Below are 21,398 nucleotides of genomic sequence, written 5' to 3' on the forward strand. Positions count from 1 at the left end.
TTCATAATTTGATTATGTGGGTGAGTTTAACTCAGATAACGGTCCAGTATTTTGTTTAACATTGCCAATCAAAAGGATAAAGTGGGTATGAAAAGAAATAAAATATATTGATATTCGTATTTAAGGCTTGTAGAAACATCAGCGGCATTACTAAGCAAGAGAAACGTAAGTTGTTTATTAAGAGTTCATAGTATGGATACTGTTCTACATAAGCGCGAATTTTACATCAGGTTTTCCTCGTACGGGTATATAACAGAACAAACACATTGCTGCTCTGTGCTCTTGGACTGTATTACCCATTGGGAGGTCACACGTATAGCCCGTAGATCAAGAGGCAGCAATAAATTATGAGATAAATAAGATGGGTGCACTGGGTGTCGAGTCCATGTTCATTTATAATGTATAAAAGTGGTAATAATCACTATAAAAAACATATATACACAAGTAAGTAAATGGTACATGATTAAAAAAGTTACTGGTCATGGTATTAAGTAACAGAGAAACCGTGGGAATATATTGTTGAAAGGCTGAAGGTTTTCACAGTGAGAATTATTGTAGTTTTGGTAGAATATATTGAAATACGTACATTATACATGTACCTGATTGAAAACATAATTATATATTTTATTAGACTTGTACGCAAGACTTTTCTGTTTTTTTCTAAAAAAAAAAAAAGTAAACTAACATTGACTTTCAAATGTCCATTTAAAAGCTGTTAAAATACCTAAACAATAATTGAAAATACTTAGAATACTTATTATTCGATTGAATAGCCCTTGTTGTTCAAGTTAGTTTTGATTGAAGCATTTACATTGAACTGCATTAAATTCAAAACAATAATCTGGCTGTATTCAAAATTTTATGACATAACGGTTATTCAAATGAAATACCATTAAATAAGCCAAATGACTATCTGTGAAATGTAAATGCTTAACTTGAATAATTTGTTACGCCATTGTGTACAGTAAACACAGTATAACAATCGAACACACCTTCAAACGCAATGAATGAATCAACCTTGACCTTGTTATTTTACTAAATAAATAAATAGTATTGTTTAACGGTTGTTTCCGAAATTGAATTGTAAACATGAGAGTGTGTGATTTTAGTTGTTGAAAAAGGAATAAAAACAAAAGTAAGTATTAATTACTTTATTTCTAGTTATTATGATCAATAACTATTATACAGCGTTTGATCAAGTGCACCAATTGTATAAACGTGTGAAACTAGTAAGATAATAGCAATGACTTGTAGCTTATATAATGGAATTTTAACCTTTTTTAGGTATTTGAACACTTGTCAAGTAGAACTATTTTACAAAACTAACAAAAAAAAAGGAGAAAACAACTGAAGTCAATTCTAAACACCATATTAAATATTTTTTTTGTTTACATTTTTACAAACGTATGAGTTACAGATGGGAAGTCGTCTCGAGGGTAGCATCTGGTGAATTCTGCATATTTTACAGACATGGCTCGTGACTACTTGCCATGGGAAGCATAAGGTGGTTCTTTATATTACTAATAACTTTTCTTAATTGCCTTTAGTTAACCATTGCTAACCATTGATGACGGAAAATTCATATATTAATTTATATATAACGGTGTCCTAAATAAATTAACTAGAAATAATTATTAATAGTAAACGGTATTAAATAATTAATTTATCATTATCTATGGGTTAGCCGGCGTTATCTATGGGTCAGCGGGCGTTATCTATGGGTTAGCGGGTTGCTAACTCATAGACAGCGGAATTTAATTATCGATCATTGGTGGTAATGTGAGTTATGGTCTGTTAACACATAGATAACAGTACATGAACCCATAGTTAACAGTACATGAACTCATAGATAACGGTCTGTTAACCCAAAGATAACAGTACATGAACTCATAGATAACGGTCTGTTAACTCATAGATAACAGTACATGAACTCATAGATACATGTAGATAACGATGATATCCTACAGATAACGGTGATGTGCCAGAGATAACGAGGTTTTGGTAAAATTCGCCTGCCATAAATATCAGAAATGATTCATTCCATATTTTGGAGAACTTTCCTGATTTAAAAAAAATATAGTTATTTATTTAATGGTTTACTTAAAACTGATATTGCTCTACCAACACCATGACTAAAAAAAATAAACTTAATCGTTAACAATAAGCTTTCTTGCATTCTGAAGATGCCATTGTCTTCTAATTTCGTATCTAAATGCCTTGAGATAAGAAAAAAAAACAAAATGTAAAATGATCTGCTATTTTATTTCAATTTATATAGACAGCCTTAATATTAGACAATTTCATTTGATTGGTAAAGTAATATCTTTCATGTCCGTGCATTATTTGTGTGCATTATCTCTATAAAATATAGGTAACAAAAAAAACGAAAACAATAGCCATTTTTGTGATTTTTCAGATGTTTTTTTTTCTACATGTCGGAAAAATGACTTGAGATATCTTCACCAATCTTAATAGCCATATAAAACAATCTACATATGATTGAATTCATATATCGGATTCACCAGAATTTTATTTAAAAAAATGATATTTAGGCTAAAAATTGTATGCTAAATTTAAAATTTTGGGAATGTTAATCCATAGATGTTCACTTCCCAAAAAAATTGGAGGAGGGGTGATTCGGTCGGAAAGGGGTATAGGTCATAACATAGGAAAATGTGATATCTCGTAAATCCAAGTAGCTATCAACTTGAAAATTTGTATTGTGGTAGAGTTTATTGACCTCTATCATATTATTACAAAAAAAAGAAATTGATATTTCATGTGTTGCCATGGTAACGGAATGAAAAATTTTGTTGATTTGTTGATTTTTGTGATTTTTCAGATGCTTTTCCATTATGGAGGACAAATGATTTGAGATTTCTTCACCAAACTTAACGGAAATATATATAAAAAAAACATTTAAGTGTGAATAAGTTTCATATTTTGGATTATTTTAGTTGGCTGCCATCTGAAATAAGGTGCCCCAGTTGAAATTTCATCGAATTTGTTTTTGAAACTTATATAGGCTTAAAATCGTATAACGAATTTAAATATTTGGGTTCCGTGATCATTTGGGGAACGTGAGGGGACTTATTGGTGACTTCATTGCAAACACAACTTAAAACTTCTTGTAATTGTGTTGGGGCTAATGAAATATTTGTTTTAGTATTTATATTTGATATAAGGTCTGCATGCAGATCCACTTTTACCACTTTTAAGGATGTCGTAAATTTTGACTTTATTTTTCTTCTCAGTTTTACCAGGGAGTGTAACTATATTCAAGTCCTTGGTTTTACATACAAATGTAGTATAAACATGTATCTGGGTCGGAATTGATATTCTAGTATTTTGTGGGAACATATGTATTGTTTTCTTAGCCTCAGTAAAAGAAATTGTGAACTAAAGACGACATATCATAGAAAATAGAAAAAAGTAGATACCTCTTGAACACTGAATCCATTGTAGAATGTAAATTCAAATGACTCAATGAGAACAGTTTATCGAATCGTTATTACAATTCACCAATCGGAACTCCTTGGGTTTTTTCGATCGTTGTTTTTTCATAGATTTCTTTTCAGTCACGCATCCGAGATCATCATTTTTAAAAAATTCTAAAAAATAATCAATAGAAGGACTATGACTGCTTCCAATCTAATTAAAAGCCGATCTTGCAGCTCCCGGTTTTCTGTTATGTGGCGAGTGACATAACAGAAAACCGGGAGCTGCAAGATCGGCTTTTAATTAGATTGGACTGCTTCCCGCGGACAGTTCGAGTAGTTCACCCAAATTTATTATCATATCTTGGCATTATGAATTTTATATCTTTGAAATATATATCATATTTTTTAGAAGGAAAAGAGGGACTTGTAACTTACGCCTAATTATCGCTTTAATTGTTACAGTTTTTACAATTTTCGTGTTGTCTTTGTTTGATTTGGGGCCATTGAAATTATTTTTTTTTCAAAATATGGTTCATTCACTATATATTCATTATCAAATGGAAAATTTTCAAAATAGCTGGCTGATCAGACAAATAGTAGACCTCAGAAAATCAGGGAGGCTCACTCAAAACCTAATGATCTATTATACTTGAAAGATGAGGAAATTCATCGCCTGAAGCTTCATAATAATAAAAATGATAGCAGTCAATATCGTCTAGTAGCAAATGGTCAATCAGAGGATAGAACACCTACACTGTACTCGTCCACATCTGACATTTATAGGTACTTCAAACACTATATTGATCCGAACGAGCTCTTCTCATAGTTACACCACATTTATACTTCGAGTAAAATGAAAATGAAGTTAAGGGCATGAATATGACACCTGATGTTTCTGTATTGCACCCCATTACAAGTGACTTGAATATTTTTTCACCTCAAACGTGCGTAGAATTACTAATTTTGAGTGTTAACAGTACATGTATTTAATGCAGTATCAAAATTTGAAAGATACGTTACGATACTCGAGGTAATTCGAGAAACATAAACTGTAGTTACAGGTAACAAAAGATTGCGGATACTTAAAGTCGTATTGCATGCATCATGAAAATTATATTAGATATAATAAAAAGTTTTACCGGGACCACCTTTTTATCGTTGTATTAAAATCTGAAAAAAAATGTTGCTTTTTTATAAATTTGACATGTGATATCATGGATTTTTACCTTTTGAAAAAGTAAGACATGCTTTCACAAAGAATCATGGAGCGTATTCTATAGTTGAAAGGCGAAATTGAAATTGCAATGTACGAGTTCAAAGAGTTAATTAGAATGTCGGAGACAAAAATAAGTTCCGATGGACCAGGCTAACATGTTTCCCTTCATAATACGTACAGTTCGTTAATCAATCAAATCTAGAACTAATATTATAATCACAGTAGCAATTCAAAATATGGATGGAATGTATGTACTCCTGCAGTACCCTCACTCTATGTTGTGAAGAAATATTCGGAAGAGGGCCTAATATGCAAGTAAAAGGGGTAGAAAAGGATCATATGTTTTAATAATTGCGTTTCAATTCTGTGGTTGAACATGATTTCAATGCGAATAGTTTACCTTCAAGAGTTGTTGTCAATGTTATATATCTGTACTATTTACAACACGTTAGTCAGCATTTTTCTATTAAATGAAAAATTGGGACCCCGCGCTACCCCTGTCCATCTCCATTGGAAGCGGTTAAATAACTGTTCTGCGGAGGGGTTATTTAAGTTTACACGCTGGGGTTGTCATGCTGTAATACGGAAAACCTGACCGCAAACCCAAGTGGTGCACCGCGTTGGGAAAGATGCCACGTACCTCGCACGTAAAAGAACTCTGCTGTGGTATTCGATAGGAGTACGAACCTTTGCGCTCCGTCACAGGAGGGTAAATTGCTCGACCCTACCCATCCCTTCCGTTTTCTTGTGGCAATCAAACTTTGTCAACCCTATTATCCTCGAGTCCCATCATTTTTTTATTTCAACATCATCATTTCATGTTCATTTTATCATCTATTTCATGTCCATCGACAGATTATAGTTGAAATATTGCTGCTCGGTCGTTAAACCCCAACAATCAAACAATCATATAAATATTTTAGTATTATATCTTTTAGTATTTCGTGTGATGTACGCTTTAGAGAGATGTTGGATTTGTAAATATAAATCTAACTATAGTCACTTGGACACCTGCATATTAGAATATTCCAATTCTACACGTTCAGCAAGAGCTGTCTAAAAACAATTCTAATAGTTTTTTTTTTAAATTTTTTTTGCAATCACGTTAATGGTTAAGTGTGTTTCATTTCTATGGCAAGCTGTTGTGGAAATTATTAATGTTATATTAATAAATATTTAATAAGATGTTGATGTTGATAAATATATATCAACTCGTACATAAATGATTTATTGATATATTAATAAATAGATTAATTAGTAACATGTTGATAATTATTAGCATCTTTTCCACTATCAGAATATTTGTATTCATCGTGAAACGCGATTGAGTTGTCCTTCTTTGTCTGCTTGAAGCTGTTCACTGATCATTAATGTTAAGGCGCGAAATCGGTACCTATTAGCGAGTAACTTCATTTTTTAATTTTTGTAAAAAAAAAAACAAACGAAAATATGGAAACTTATTCATGAACAAAGACCCGAATAAGCCTTTCAATGTGAATTATTGGGAATTAATGCTAAAATATTGACTGGGTGGCATTGGATTGAATGTTGAATGTAATAGAACTGCTCATGGAAACGTTAAAAATGATGAATTACCTATCAGCACATCCACAAAAAATCACAGGAGCTTGCAAGTACAGAATAAAAGGTTTAGGCTGGCGCGATTATGATATTCAGTTATGGCTTAAAGTCGTCAATGACCCAAACAAACAATGGCATGTAGTTGACCAAGAATTAGGGTTAATGTTCATGGTAAACGAAAATGGGCCCCCAAACACAATTAATACACATTCTCATGCATCAAGCACGACAAACAGAACATCAATAAACAAGTGTTATGATTATAATTACAAAGGTTCATGTACAAGAAACTCTTGTGTTTACATGCATGTCTGTTTTAGGTGTTCAGATAGTCTGGTACATGAAATGACATTGACTTATTGTTTTGAACTCGCCACTTTAAACCACTTTTAAGAACTTCCTGGTTATGAGGGGATATTGACAAAAATGTATTAACAATGACAACCTGTCAGCCAGGTGAAAAGTACCCTGTTCTACTCTTACTTATGTTACCTGTTATTAACAGTTATTGAAACAGAGATGTGCTCATGGAGTACACTGTAATACATTTTTGTAAATTTTGTAATGTTTTATTAATAAGATAAATTTGAATTTATTTTTAGAAAGAAGTACATTTATTTGTTTTTTACTCGTCTGAATATAGCTGAAGTATTGCTGCTTGGAAGTTAAACCCCAACAATCAATCATTTACTTATTTGTTTTTTCTTATTTGATACAGCTGATAGAGATATTTTAAGAATAAAATTTTAGAACACTAAAATATGGTATATATTCATTTCATTAACATTTTATAATGTAGGACAAAAAATATAATGTAACAGAAATATATTGTTTGCAAAATTTCAATCGAACAGTATTGACCGGCTGGTTTAAAAACCCTTTACCATATTACAAAATGAATTTCTAATATTTAAAAAAAAAAATTTCTGATATTTAAAAAACTATTTTGTAATATAAAAAAAGTATGTTTTTTAATTTTACAAAATAAGTGTTTTCTTACAAAGGTCCATACTATACATTTGTTACAAAAAAAATAAATGTTAGACTATATTCTGTTTGATGATGTTGTATGTAGGCAGATGAGTACTACTTATGAGATCCTTGCTGAAGATGAGATAAGCAGTACTGCCGATCATTTATGGAAGTCGCTTAAATTCTTTTCGAAAAAAAGATCCAGTGTTTACCTGGAAATTATATATAATAACAAAGTACGTAATATTCCTGAGACTGTAACAAATGCTTTTGCCTCATACTTCGAAAACATTTACACTAAAAAAGATCATGATTAATTTGACTCAAGTGACATAGACAATATGTATGATGAAATTTCACTAACGTGCAGTGGTAAAGTAGAAAACCTACCTGGTGGACTGATTACCGAAGATGAAGTTTCTAAAGCAATACTAAACTTAAAGCTAAAAAAATCTCCTGGTCATGATCGTGTACAGAACATATAAAATATGGTGGTAAAAAAACTGGTGCAATTTATAACTACGCTATTTAACCGTATTGTATTTGAAGGTCGTATCCCGAGAAAGTGGAAGTGCGGTCTCGTAGTTCCCATATATACAGGTGGAACAAAAAGTAAAACTACCCCAGAGAGTTATAGATTGTTAGTCTTCTATCCGCTGTTCTAAAACTATTTGAGAGTGTACTAAGATCGCGTATTACCTCCCATGCTCTATATAAAAAAAAAATCTAAAACCCCAACAGCACAGATTTCAACAGTCTCAGCTGTATGACAGCTTCCTTTAATCTACATGAAACTACATGTATATACAACAATATTGAAATGTCTAATAAAGTTTATGTAGCATTCTTAGATAATAAGCTTTTGTTTTGTTTGTTGGGGTTTAACGTCCGAGCAGCAATATTTCAGCTATATTCAGACAATGAACATGAAATGAAAAAAAAGGATGGGTCACAAGGATAATAGGGTCGACAAATTTTGATTGCCACTGGAAAAAGGGGGGATGGGTAAGATAGGGCAATTTAGCCTCCTGTGGCGGAGCGCAAAGGTTCCTACTCCTATCGAATACCACAGCAGGGTTCTTTAACGTGCGAGGAACGTGGCATCTTTCCCAACACGGTGCACCACTATGGTTTGCGGTCAGGTTTTCCGTATTATAGCCTGACAACCCCAGCATGTAACACGCCAGGGGTACCCCATTCCACCACCTGGGGCACACATCCCAGTTGCTCTGTGGGCAGAGCGCCTAGCCCCCGGCTAGGTTTCTGAGCACTATTTAGTCGCCTTATACGACAAGCTTAGCGCTGCTGCAGGCCTATTCTTTTGACACCCGGACCTGCACGGGGCTAGATAATAAGCAGGCATTTGATTCAGTATGGAAGGTGAGTTAATGTACAAACTATGTAATTTAAGGATTGCAGATAAGTTGGGGTGTATAGTTAATGATACGCATACTGATACATATAGCGCTGTTGTTGCTAATCAGTCCTGTTCATATTTCTTTCCTGTGTCACAAGGGGTAAGACAAGGGGGTGTGTTATCATGTTTGCTTTACTTAGTCTTTATTAATGAAATGCTAACTAACGTAGAAGATTTCAATAATAGCACAGATGTTTATCATGTTGTTAGTTGTTGCCCCGCACTAGCTGATGATATTTCCTGTATTAGCCTGTCTCCTTTAGGGTTACAGAAAATGCTTGATGTGTGCTCGCAATATGCTCATAAATGGAGATTTCACTTAAGTGCTAAAAAATCAGCAGTTCTACAGTTCACCACTAACGCTCATAACAATAAACTGTTTTATCCGTGGAAGATAAGCCATGCGTTAGTTCCAATACAAGATGACTTTATTCACCTAGGTATGCAAATGAAATATAGATTCAAATTCTTAGAACGCAGTTACGAATGCTTGCAGGAAAGGGCGAAATGCATTTTTTGCGTTGAATAAACTTCATGCCAAGTTCATTTACCTGAATGTTCTTGTACGTTTGTATTAAACTATTATAGTGTTACCATCTACTCTATACGGATGTGAAGTATGGACTAACCTAAAAACTGCGGAAAAAACCATGCTTGAAGGTTTTCAACATTTTATTGCAAAAGAAATACTTAACTTAAAAACTAAAACTTGATCGGACATGTGCGAAAGTCTGTTAGGACTCTACCCGATAACTGCTGCCATTGAAAAAAGGAAATTATTTTTACATAAACTTGTATCATTAGATGACAACTGCTTAACAAAGAAGATATTCCTTATTCGTCTCTTTTCATTCCTCCTTGATACGGAAAGCACTCATTCTGGTTTCATTCCTGACATTTTTTAAATTTTATTTTATTATGAGCTCCATGGGTGCCTAAAATAATTTTAGTTTACTGGCCATTTTCCTACTAAACGTGAATGGAAAGCAATCGTGAATAATTCAGTTTGCATGTGCAAGAGACTTACTTGATATCTCGCACTAGTGTTGATGAGGGTTTTCTTCGGTTTTGAAATGTCAATAACAGTGTCAAATTTGCACCGTTTTGGAAAAAGCAAAAACGCAGTATGATATAAAAAAAATAGTACTTGTTACAAAACTCAACTGATATTCCAAATAAAACCGCTGGTATATGTTTTCTGTGCAAGAGATTATTTACGGACATATATGTCCACGCCTGCTGTAGCTGCCCTGCGACCAAACCATTACAAGACTCTTTTTGGGACCTTACTATTGAACGTTTCCCGTTGTATTTGTTTATCAACCTGTACGAGCGTGATGAATCTGACATTCAAAATTTGTCCAACCAGAGAGTGAGCCATATGTTCATTTTGATCTATGGAGATCCCTGTGACCTATTTGAAATATTTCTGGGTAAATTGGTAATTACATCTGACGAAATAAATTTCTTCAATTTTATGAGACTGTCACGTTCATGTGGACAGGTGCAAAGCCTCGAACAATATAATAGGCTCCTGAGGTTTGCTAATGTAGGAAATATCAACCCCACCCCACCCCCACCCGATGAGTAATTAGTCCGTATCACGAAATATGTTTTGTAGTAATATTATTAAACTGTAAATTTAGAAGTCATGTAAGTGTTACTGTATTATATTGTTACTATATAATTTACATTTTACTGATAGTTGAATTGTAACATTATTTTATAATTTACATACATGTATTACTGATATTTATTTGTAAATTTGTATGTCATTATATCTCTTCAAGAGAAAATAAAGGCAATGTTGAATGATTTCTTATATTACAAAACCCTTTTGTATAATAAAAAATTCGATTGAATTTCTAATATTAAAATCGTTTTTTTCAGAAATCAATTTTCTAATATTAGAAAATGGATTTGTTGTATTCAATTATGATTTTGTTAAATATTAGAAAATCATTTTGTAATATTAAAAAATGTGACTGAATTTTGCAATATTGTTAAGTGATTTTTTAATATTACAAATCCATTTTCTAGTATTACAACTTCAATTTGTAATATTACTAAATGTGTGGTATTTAGTAATATTAGTAAATCAGAAATTGGTAATATTAGAAAAGCAATTTTTGATATTACAAAACAGATTCCTAATATTATGAAATATTTTCTAATTAAAAAAAAAATATTTTGTAATATTCAAAAAATGTTTTCTAATATTACAAATCCTGATTTTTGTCCACTTTGGCTTGCCATACGTTTGGTGTAGTCCATTGTTATTATGCCACATGACTTGTTTTGGTGTTAGCCTACTGCTACAACACCACATGTATTTTGGTGCAAGTCCATTGCTACAATGTCACATGACTGTTATGGTGTAAGTCCATTTCTTCAATACCACATGTCTATTTATGTGTTAGTCCTCTACTACAATGCTACATTAGTCCACTGCTACAATGCTACGTGACCGTTTTTGTGTTAGTCCATTGCTACAGTGCCACACGACCGTTTTGGTTTTAGTCCATTTCTTCATTACTACATGTCTATTTATGTGTTAGTCCTCTACTACAATGCCACATGACTATTTTGTTGCAAGTCCACTGCAACAATATCACATGCATTTTTTTGTATTAGTCCACTGCTACGGATTCCCATGTGTACCTTCTGGTGTGAATCAACTGCTACAATACCACATATATTTTGTGTTATTTCTTATGACTGCAAAAAAAAATTCCATACAATTTTTGCGGATGCATTCTGTTCTTGTTGTAGAGTTTTATAGGGGTTTCTTAAACTTTTGCTGCATAAAATTCAGCAACCCTTCATAACTTTTATTATTTAACATTTGCAGCTTCTTCTTGTTTGCTCAATTGTATTTTATGTCATTTTTATAGCTGTATAGTTAGTCAACTTTAGTTTGTAACAACGTTCTGTTGCTTTATAAGGTGTTATAATTTTCAGTCACATAAAACCTTTACAATTCCTCATGGAAATAATTTGAAATTCCGTAAGTAGGTTTTTGACCTTTGTGTATTATACTGTGATTAAGCCTTTTTGACACACGTTCAAAATGACCCGATATAATCTTGATATATTTTAAAACAAGTTTTGGTAGAAATTTGTGGAATATTTTAATCTGTATTGTCTTGGATTATTTATATCAATTTTATGTTTATTTTTTCAGGGTATTGCGAATATTTAGAAGAGAACAGACAGACAAGGTAAGACTCTCTAGATTATCTATTCTACACCTTTAGACATATCACTCAAAGAATACAACGAATACAGAGAAACTGGTACTCGATCATTTTTGCAGAATTTTAAGAATGAAAGTTTTTTTTTCAACAGGAGTAAGTCGATTTCTATTTGGAATTAGTTCCCTTTTTCTGAAATTTTGTGATTACAGCTATTTTTTTTACCAATAACTCATATATGAAAGCAAAAGTAGAAAATCTGTAAACAGATACTTATTCCACAGAAGAATTAGATATGATAGTATTATTGAGTAAGATTTTCTGTTTTCTGAGTTACATGTAATGGTCCAAGGCTAGCCATATTGGACTTAGGCTGAATTATACTTTAAGTTAGCTGTCTGACTAGTCCAACATGTAAGCCATATTGCAGTCCCATATGGATATGGACTGAGCCAATATTGGGACACGTACTTCACAAATAAATTCAATCATGCATGTCTTTGGCATTTCTTGATTTACGATTTGGCGTTCTTCAATTTATCTTCAAAGACAATTTCAATTTTCAACAAATTTAAATGTCTAAGAAATTGTAAATTATCTGTAAAACCAGTTTACAGTTGGTCTTAATCTGTCCAAATCTAACGGAATGTTCCAATTAAAAGGAGAATTAACGAATGAATTCATATCACAACTCAAATGGTATGGTAGAGTTTGCCAAAACTACACAGACTTCTTGTAATATGTTATACTTCTTACAATTAGACTTTAGGAACAGGAAGCTAAATTAAAGTCATCACTACAGAAGTTTCATTAACTCCTGAATTGTTATGGTGTATCCATCTGCACCACAAAAATACAATTTGTTCACTGTGTCATAGTTTTCTACTTTTCCAGACGTGATACATGTATATAACGAGCGACTTGACAGGTGTTAATAGAAAGCAGATGATACTTACATGTACCTACCAATGCACCTTATCCATACTCCAAGTTTTTAGTCTAGGTTGCTTGTTTTCTTTGCTATTTTGATTATTTCACGTTGTTTTGTTGTATGTTACTGTTTCCCCGACCTGTTGTTTAGCCGAAGATTATATTCTATTTGTGTTTTACCAAACTATTATTTGAAATGTATTTCTTTCAGCATAATTGCACGTTTCATTTCAAAGTATGAAAAACACAAATTAGAATAAGGTAAAAGAAATAACATGTTTATTTCTAACTTGAACCTTTTTTTAGCCTAGCCTAAACAGTGTATGACCAATTTAGCTCAAGCACTATTAGAGTAGAGTTCATTTTCTCATCTCAATGCATAATGTTTTGAAGAATAAAATAATATTCCTACTTACCCACCTTTATCCAATTTTCGTGCTGGTAGCTGGAATCAAAACTTATTTTACGTTCCCTTCAGGGAGTGTGAAATGCCGGTGTCCAACCACCTGTGCGCCTGTCTGGTCAAACTTACGGAGTATGGCATTTGAGAAAGTACATTTTACAGGTGAAATGGAAGAAGATATTAAATTCCGAAAATTTCCTTAGTCATTTAGGAAATAATTGCATAAAATGAGCCTGAAAACCCCAGCCCCCGTGCAGATCCGGGTGTTAAAAAATAGGCCTGCAGCAGCGCTAAGCTTGTCGTAAAAGGCGACTAAATAGTGCTCAGAAACCTAGCCGGGGGCTAGGCGCTTTGCCCACAGAGCAACTGGGATGTGTGCCCCAGGTGGTGGAATGGGGTACCCCTGGCGTGTTTACATGCTGGGGTTGTCAGGCTATAATACGGAAAACCTGACTGCAAACCACAGTGGTGCACCGTGTTGGGAAAGATGCCACGTTCCTCGCACGTTAAAGAACCCTGCTGTGGTATTCGATAGGAGTAGGAACCTTTGCGCTCCGCCACAGGAGGCTAAATTGCCCGACCTTACCCATCCCCCTTTTTCCAGTGGCAATCAAAATTTGTCGACCCTATTATCCTTGTGACCCATCCTTTTTTTTTCGTTTCATGTTCATTTTATCATCCATTTCATGTTCATTGTCTGAATATAGCTGAAATATTGGTGCTCGGACGTTAAACCCCAGCATGTAACACGCCAGGGGTACCCCATTCCACCACCTGGGGCACACATCCCAGTTGCTCTGTGGGCAGAGCGCCTAGCCCCGGCTAGGTTTCTGAGCACTATTTAGTCGCCTTATTTAGCGCTGCTGCAGGCTTTTAACACCCGGACCTGCACGGCGCACGGACACTGTGAAGTCAGCCTAATAACTTGATGTACACATAGAAATCGATGGTAAAGGAAAGCAATAATTTATTAATTTGGTCGCTATTACTAAAAATAAGGGATGGGTGTCATACAGTAGTTTTTCGCATATATTTCCAACATAATTGGATTTAGCCAAATTCTTTCAGGGGTAAAAGTGTTAAACATGATAACATCTATTTATGGTATTTTTTTTTGTTTTAATTCATCAAGCCTTGTTGGAGTTGTTGCCCCTTTTCTACATGTTTTTGCTATTTTAAATGTTATTTCATTCAAAAATCTTCTGATACTACTCGACCAATTAGAACTAAACTTAGTATGAATATTACTTCAGGTATCCTGCATAGAACTGACATAGAAATTTTTTATCCATTGTAAAACATGGCCGCTATTACTAAAATAGAACATATGGGTCAGAGACAGACAGTAGTTTTTCGCATATATCTCCAAAACCGTTAGGTCCAGCTAAATTCTTTTTATTGCTGAAATGTTTCTTTTTATTTGTTTGTTGGGGTTTAACGTCCGAGCAGCAATATTTCAGCTATATTCTGACGATGAACATTTGTTTGTATGTTTGTTTGTTGGGGTTTAACGTCCGAGCACCAATATTTCAGCTATATTCAGACGATGAACATGAAATGGATGATAAAATGAACATGAAATGAAAAAAAAAAGGATGGGTCACAAGGACAATAGGGTCGACAAATTTTGATTGCCACTTGAAAAAAGGGGTGGGTAGGTAAGGTCGGGCAATTTAGCCTCCTGTGGCGGAAGGCAAAGGTTCCTACTCCTATCGACTACCACAGCAGGGTTCTTTAACGTGCGAAAAACGTGGCATCTTTCACAACAGGGTGCACCACTATGGTTTGCGGTCAGGTTTTCCGTATTATAGCCTGACAACCCCAGCATGCAACACGCCAGGGGTACTCCATTCCACCACCTGGGGCACACATCCCAGTTGCTCTGTGGGCAGAGCGCCTGGCCCCTGGCTAGCTTTCTGAGCACTATTTAGTCGCCTTATACGACAAGCTTAGCGCTGCTGCAGGCCTATTCTTTTAACACCCGGATCTGCACGGGGGGACGATGAACATGAAATTGATGATAAAATGAGCATGAAATGATGATGAAATGAAAAAGGGATGGGACAAAAGGAAAATAAGGGGTCGACAAATTTATATTGCCACTGGAAAAAGGGAGAGGTGGGTAGGGTCGGGCAATTTAGCCTCCTGTGGCGGAGCCCTATGGTTCCTACTCCGAGAGAATACCACTGTAGGGTTCTTTAACGTGCGAGGAACGTGGCACCTTTCCCAACACGGTGTACCACTATGGTTTGCGGTCAGGTTTTCCGTATTATAACCTGACAACCCCAGCATGTAAGACACCAGGGGTACCCCATTCCACCGCCTGGGGCACACATCCCAGTTGCTCTGTTGGGAGAGCGCCCTAGCCCCCGGCTAGGGTTCTGAGCACTATTTAGTCGCCTTTTCCGACAAGCTTAGCGCTGCTGCAGGCCTATTATTGTAACACCCGGACCTGCATGGGGCTATTGCTGAAATGATCCTTACTGTAAAACCTACATAAGTCTTTAGGAATAAAAGTTGTCAGACAACTCCTTGTAAGAGTTATTGCCTTTGAAAGGTGAAAAAGGACATTTTTTTTGTTTTGTTTTTCTTTTTACAATTTTCAGCCAATGTCTCGAAAACTATGATAGATAGAAGGAAACGTTCAATTAGTGGAATGATTCTTATGATAAGTCCTTCCAAAGTCTTCTTGTGCAAGTTATTGGACAACTTTTTGTTAAATTTATTGCCATGGAAAAGCAAAATTCAACCAGGTGGGCAATTCAGGCTTCTGGGAACCGCTTGTTTATTTAGATCGATTTGTTTTTTATTGGTTTCCTTATGAGAGTCTGTGCCTACATTTTTCAGTGAGATTTCAGATATCTTTAAGGTTTTTGAGTTATAAGCTAAGGGGTCAAATGGGCCAACCCCCTCCAAAAATGACTATTTTTTGGTATGATTTCTAAAATTCATGCCATATTGTGTCCAAGCTAGTTTTGTGTCCATAATGAATAATATTTCATTATGGTTAAGTGCACCAAAAACTAATACTGTGTCAACACTTGCCCCAACTGTTCAGGGTTCCACCACTGCAGTCGTATCATGCTGTACACTGCAAAGCTTTTTATTTAATATTAATTTTTTGTAGTTGTTTATTCTTTTTAACATTAATACCAATTTTATTTGCAGGCTACAACTTGAGAAGAAAAAGAAATTTGCAAAGGCCTATATGGTGGAAGGATTACGTTGTGTATGTTAATATTTTATTTGTATTTTTTTCATTATTAAACCCCTATTCCAAGGGAGGGGTAAATTGTTTCACACTGACTGATTGATTGTTTGTTGGGGTTTAACGTCCGAGCAGCAATATTTCAGCTATATTCAGACAATGAACATGAAATGGATGATAAAATGAACATGAAATGAAGAAAGAAAAAAAAAAAAAAAAAAAAAAAAAGGATCACAAGGATAATAGGGTCGACAAATTTTGATTGCCACTAGAACAAGGGGGATGGGTAATGTAGGGCAATTTAGCCTCCTGTGGCGGAGCGCAAAGGTTCCTACTCCTATCGAATACCACAGCAGGGTTCTTTAACGTGCGAGGAACGTGGCATCTTTCCCAACACGGTGCACCACTATGGTTTGTGGTCAGGTTTTCCGTATTATAGCCTGACAACCCCAGCATGTAACATGCCAGGGGTACCCCATTCCACCACCTGGGGCACACATCCCAGTTGCTCTGTGGGCAGAGCGCCTAGCCCCCGGCTAGGTTTCTGAGCACTATTTAGTCGCCTTTTACGACAAGCTTAGCGCTGCTGCAGGCCTATTCTTTTAACACCCGGACTTGCACGGGGCCTGACTGATTGATCACTGATGAATTGATGACCAGTGACCGATCTGATTGCAGTTTTGCTATGTAAAATGACAGATGATCTGTTAAAAATAGAACAATTCTAAAATAAGTATTAATTGATATTTAGATCTACTGCATTATGTTAAAATGTGTAGAATTGACAAATAAAACAAAAGAATCCATAAAATATTTTGACCACTCTGTGGTCACATGATGCAATCACCATTTGATTGGTCTGTTTGACAGATCTATGACTGATCGGAAAGTAGTGATTGGTGATAGATGACTGATCACAATTTTTGTTGCACTGACCGGCTCAGATATTGTAGCATCAGTTAAACATATAATAAAAAAAAAGACAATTATTAATCATATGGGAAATGCAAATTGAATAATTACAGTTTTATTTTAAATGATATTATCCTTGAAATTGGCTGTGTATTTTGCATTTTCATGTCGATCAAGAACATCACTTTTGCCTATCACAGTTATAGGTCTTTTATGTTCATTGTGGACCTAGTAGCAGACTATGTATTACATAAGTGTGTACTGAAGTTTGGGTACATGAATCACTTGATTGCATTGAATTATAGATTCTCATTACAATACATATTGAATGTTAAAAAGATCAATGTGAAGATACGACTTAATACTACTGCAATTTTAAGTTTTTTAAGATGAAATATTTAGTTCAGTCAACTAATATATAGACAATTATAGTGCACTGACTTGATATACAGATTAAAGAATATCAGAATCCTGGGAAAATATGTGAGGCTGTGCCGAGAGTTTCACTAGTTCAAGCTGAATTTGCATATCAAAGTTTTTATATAGTTAGTGCACTATTATAGTTTACATATATACTGCAAAGAAAATTTTAAAAAATGTTTGAAGCAAGAAAAGCAATAATTTATATCAAAAGCAGGCAACATCCTGGCAACTTAAAAACAATTAATATAATATGCTGCTGTATAAAATTCTTTTAATATCTTTTCAACTTCTATAAACAGTATGTTTTTGCCAAGTGCCTGCCAATTTAACTTGTATTGTACTGTTTTCAATCCTTTCTTTTTTTTTATAGGACAGTACCAGTCAAAAAGACAAGAAGAAACTAGTGATAGATCAAGGTAAGTTAATTAAAAAATAAATTAGAAAATTCATTTTATCATTGTTTTATCACAGGCTGGGCAGATATGTTGCATTATTCAAATGTGATGTGCTTCAAAGCTCTTTAGACAACAGCCAATTGGTAAAATAATGATGAAAACATGACCAACATTTGATGCAGCACAAAGGCTGTGTTTATTCATAAATATGAAGGAACAAGTCTTATTAGAATCATAATAAATCACAGAAACTTCATTTTATCATTGTTTTGCCATGGGCTGGCCATTTATGTTGTTATTTAACCCCTTGCTATCGCTCAGGGTAAAACAATGCATCATAAATGACCAGCCCATGATAAAACGTAGATTTTATGATTATGTCTCCCTCCACTTTTGTGGGGAGACATATTGTTTTTGGCTTGTCCGTGTGTCTGTGTGTCAGCACAACTCCTCTATTGTAGGTGTTATGCCCCTTTAAACTTAGAAATTTGCAAAATTCTCATTAATTAACTTGTCAACGCAACCTTCTGAAATTATTCAACCAAAAATACTCAGAACAGTTTGTGGGATGGGGGAGACATAAGTCTTTGCAGACAAAAATAAACATTAATTTATTTCTTAATTTCACCCCAAACGTAGGGAAGGGTTTCCAAAGACATGGCAAAAAAATTATCTTTTTCCTAATATTTATATTTATAGAACCTCAAGTATGTTTATTTACAAATGTGATTATTGATTTCTCATCAGGTTAGGGCTAATTAAAATAAAAAGGATTTTTAAATATTTTTCATGGCAATCTAGTTATCCATGAATGAAAACCCAAAGTAACACCCAATTACTATATATGGAAGTGCTAGTCGTTGGTTCCAATTCTTCATTTTGGTACATTGAAACTCAGGATACACATGCCCCCCCCCCCTGAAAAAAATCATTGAATATTTTATAACTAAGTAGTATATTTTATGCAGGGTGATTCACTGACCTGTGTCATAACAGGTGCATTTTTTAAAGTCATTTTAACCATAGATAGGCAGATGACAAATTTCTCCCTGTTTTCTGTCAAACTTTTTGTGAGGCATGGATCATTATAATGAATCCACTTACAGATTGGTATTGGACTGTTAGAAAGGAGTATACCAGTATAATACTGACTTGTATCCCGCTTTCTTAACACCTAGAAATATTGATAAACAAGTCCCCCATGGGCTTAATTATGACCAAGGGATAGTGTGACCAGTTTCTTAATCTTTACAGGGTTTGGTAATCTGTTACATAGATGTTGTGTTGTTATTAATAGATAGGTGTAGGATTTGCATAATAACTGATATATGCAAATCATTTGCTTTAAGGAGTTCAAAATAAAACATTGCAGACTTAACACAATAGTACAATACTCATATGCAAGGTGAAAATTTTTGTGCTTTTACAAGATATTTTTCTGGTATTGACATTTTTTTTTTGATAGGTCCAGAAATATAATTATCTGTAGAAAAGTTTTATGACATAAGAACTGTTGAAAAATCAAATTCAGATCTAACTTGCACATGCTTAATGTGTTCCTCTCTTGTATGCTGTTCTAATTTAATCTGGAAATCAAGTGCCCCCCTCCCAAAAAAAAAAAAAAACAAAAAAACAAAACAAAAAACAAAATGAAACGAAACAAAGAAATAATTATTTAATTATTTAGCCATTGTCTAATCTCGGTTATTATATTTCTACAGGCTATTTGGTATTTGGTGTTGGACTGTCAGAAAAGAGTATACCACTGCTGCAAAAAGAACTTTAGACTTGTGCCTTATTATTTAATTATATTATATTGTATTGTATTATATTGTATTGTATTATATATTGTATTATATTCATGAAAACAAAATATTAAAAAAAAAAAAAAAAAAATACTTTCACCTACTTTCATGAAACTTTGTACATATCTGTTGACATAAGAAGCTCCCTTTCAATTTTTATGAGTTTCAGATTTTCCTTTTCCATTTTATGAATTTTTATTTTATTTTAGTGATTGGTGATAGATGTTTGTTTGTTTGTTGAGGTTTAACGTCCGAGCAGCAATATTTCAGCTATATTCAGACGATGAACATGAAATGGATGATAAAATGAACATGAAAAACGGATGGGAGATAAGGACAATGAGGTCGAAAATTTTTGATTGCCACTGGAAAAAGGGAGAGGTGGGTAGGGTCGGGCAATTTAACCTCCTGTGGCGGAGCCCTATGCTTCCTACTCCGGGAGAATACCACAGTAGGGTTCTTTAACGTGCGAGGAACGTGGCATATTTCCCAACACGGTGCACCACTATGGTTTGCGGTCAGGTTTTCCGTAATATAGCTTGACAACCCCAGCATGTAACACGCCAGGGGTACCCCATTCCACCACCTGGGGCACACATCCCAGTTGCTCTGAGTTTGTTTGTTGGGGTTTAACGTCCGAGCAGCAATATTTCAGCTATATTCAGACGATGAACATGAAATGGATGATAAAATGAACATGAAAAACGGATGGGAGATAAAGACAATGGGGTCGAAAATTTTTGATTGCCACTGGAAATAGCGAGAGGTGGGTAGGGTCGGGCAATTTAGTCTCCTGTGGCGGAGCCCTATGGTTCCTACTCCGGAGAATACAACAGTAGGGTTTTTTAACGTGCGAGGAACGTGGCAACTTTCCCAACACGGTGCACCACTATGGTTAGCGGTCAGGTTTTCCGTATGTAACACGCCAGGGGTACCCCATTCCACCACCTGGGGCACACATCCCAATTGCTCAGTGTTGCAGAGCGCCCTAGGCCCCGGCTAGGGTTCTGAGCACTATTTAGTCGCCTTTTACGACAAGCTTAGCGCTGCTGCAGGCCTATTCTTTTAACACCAGTACCTGCACGGGCCAGATTTTTCAAAGTCTGGTCTTTGCCTATGGATAATATTTACGTAACTATATATACAAGTGATAGGATTGTATAGCGATACCGATAATAATGTTAATACACTTTAATAAAATATATGAAGAGCAAACTTTTTGGCCAACTTATTCCCTCATTAAGTGTCTTTGAATAGCTGTGTATTAAAAAAAAATGGTCTATCTAACCAGGTGAAGATTTGTGTCGTATGTATAATTAATTGACATTTAACAAAGATCTTGAACATCGTGTTAAAGACACGCTTTGCATGCTGATCTTGAACACTAAACTATATGTTTGTTTCTTTGTTGGGGTTTAAAGCCCAAGCAGCAATAATTCAGCCATATCCAGGCGATGAACATGAATTGGATGATAAAATGAACATGCAATGGAGAAATGAAA

The 21,398-nt window shown here is 34.6% G+C and overlaps 1 long non-coding RNA gene across 2 annotated transcripts; it reads left to right on the forward strand.

Moving 5' to 3' along the window:
• The first annotated feature begins 1,079 nt into the window (after positions 1-1,079).
• LOC148609408 (uncharacterized) lies at positions 1,080-19,923 on the forward strand. 2 transcript variants are annotated; one of them, XR_015914528.1, is made up of 5 exons: positions 1,080-1,135; positions 11,811-11,847; positions 16,322-16,382; positions 18,067-18,112; positions 19,813-19,923. It is a non-coding gene; the product is annotated as an uncharacterized LOC148609408 (long non-coding RNA). The 2 variants fall into 2 exon arrangements; XR_015914527.1 differs by lacking the exons at positions 1,080-1,135; positions 11,811-11,847 and adding an exon at positions 12,160-12,234.
• Positions 19,924-21,398: the final 1,475 nt, after the last annotated feature.

Source organism: Perna viridis, chromosome 8 (genome assembly GCF_037379345.1).
Source record: "Perna viridis isolate PV_CMFRI_1.1 ecotype Kerala chromosome 8, ASM3737934v1, whole genome shotgun sequence".
In the NCBI taxonomy this organism is placed as follows: domain Eukaryota; kingdom Metazoa; phylum Mollusca; class Bivalvia; order Mytilida; family Mytilidae; genus Perna; species Perna viridis.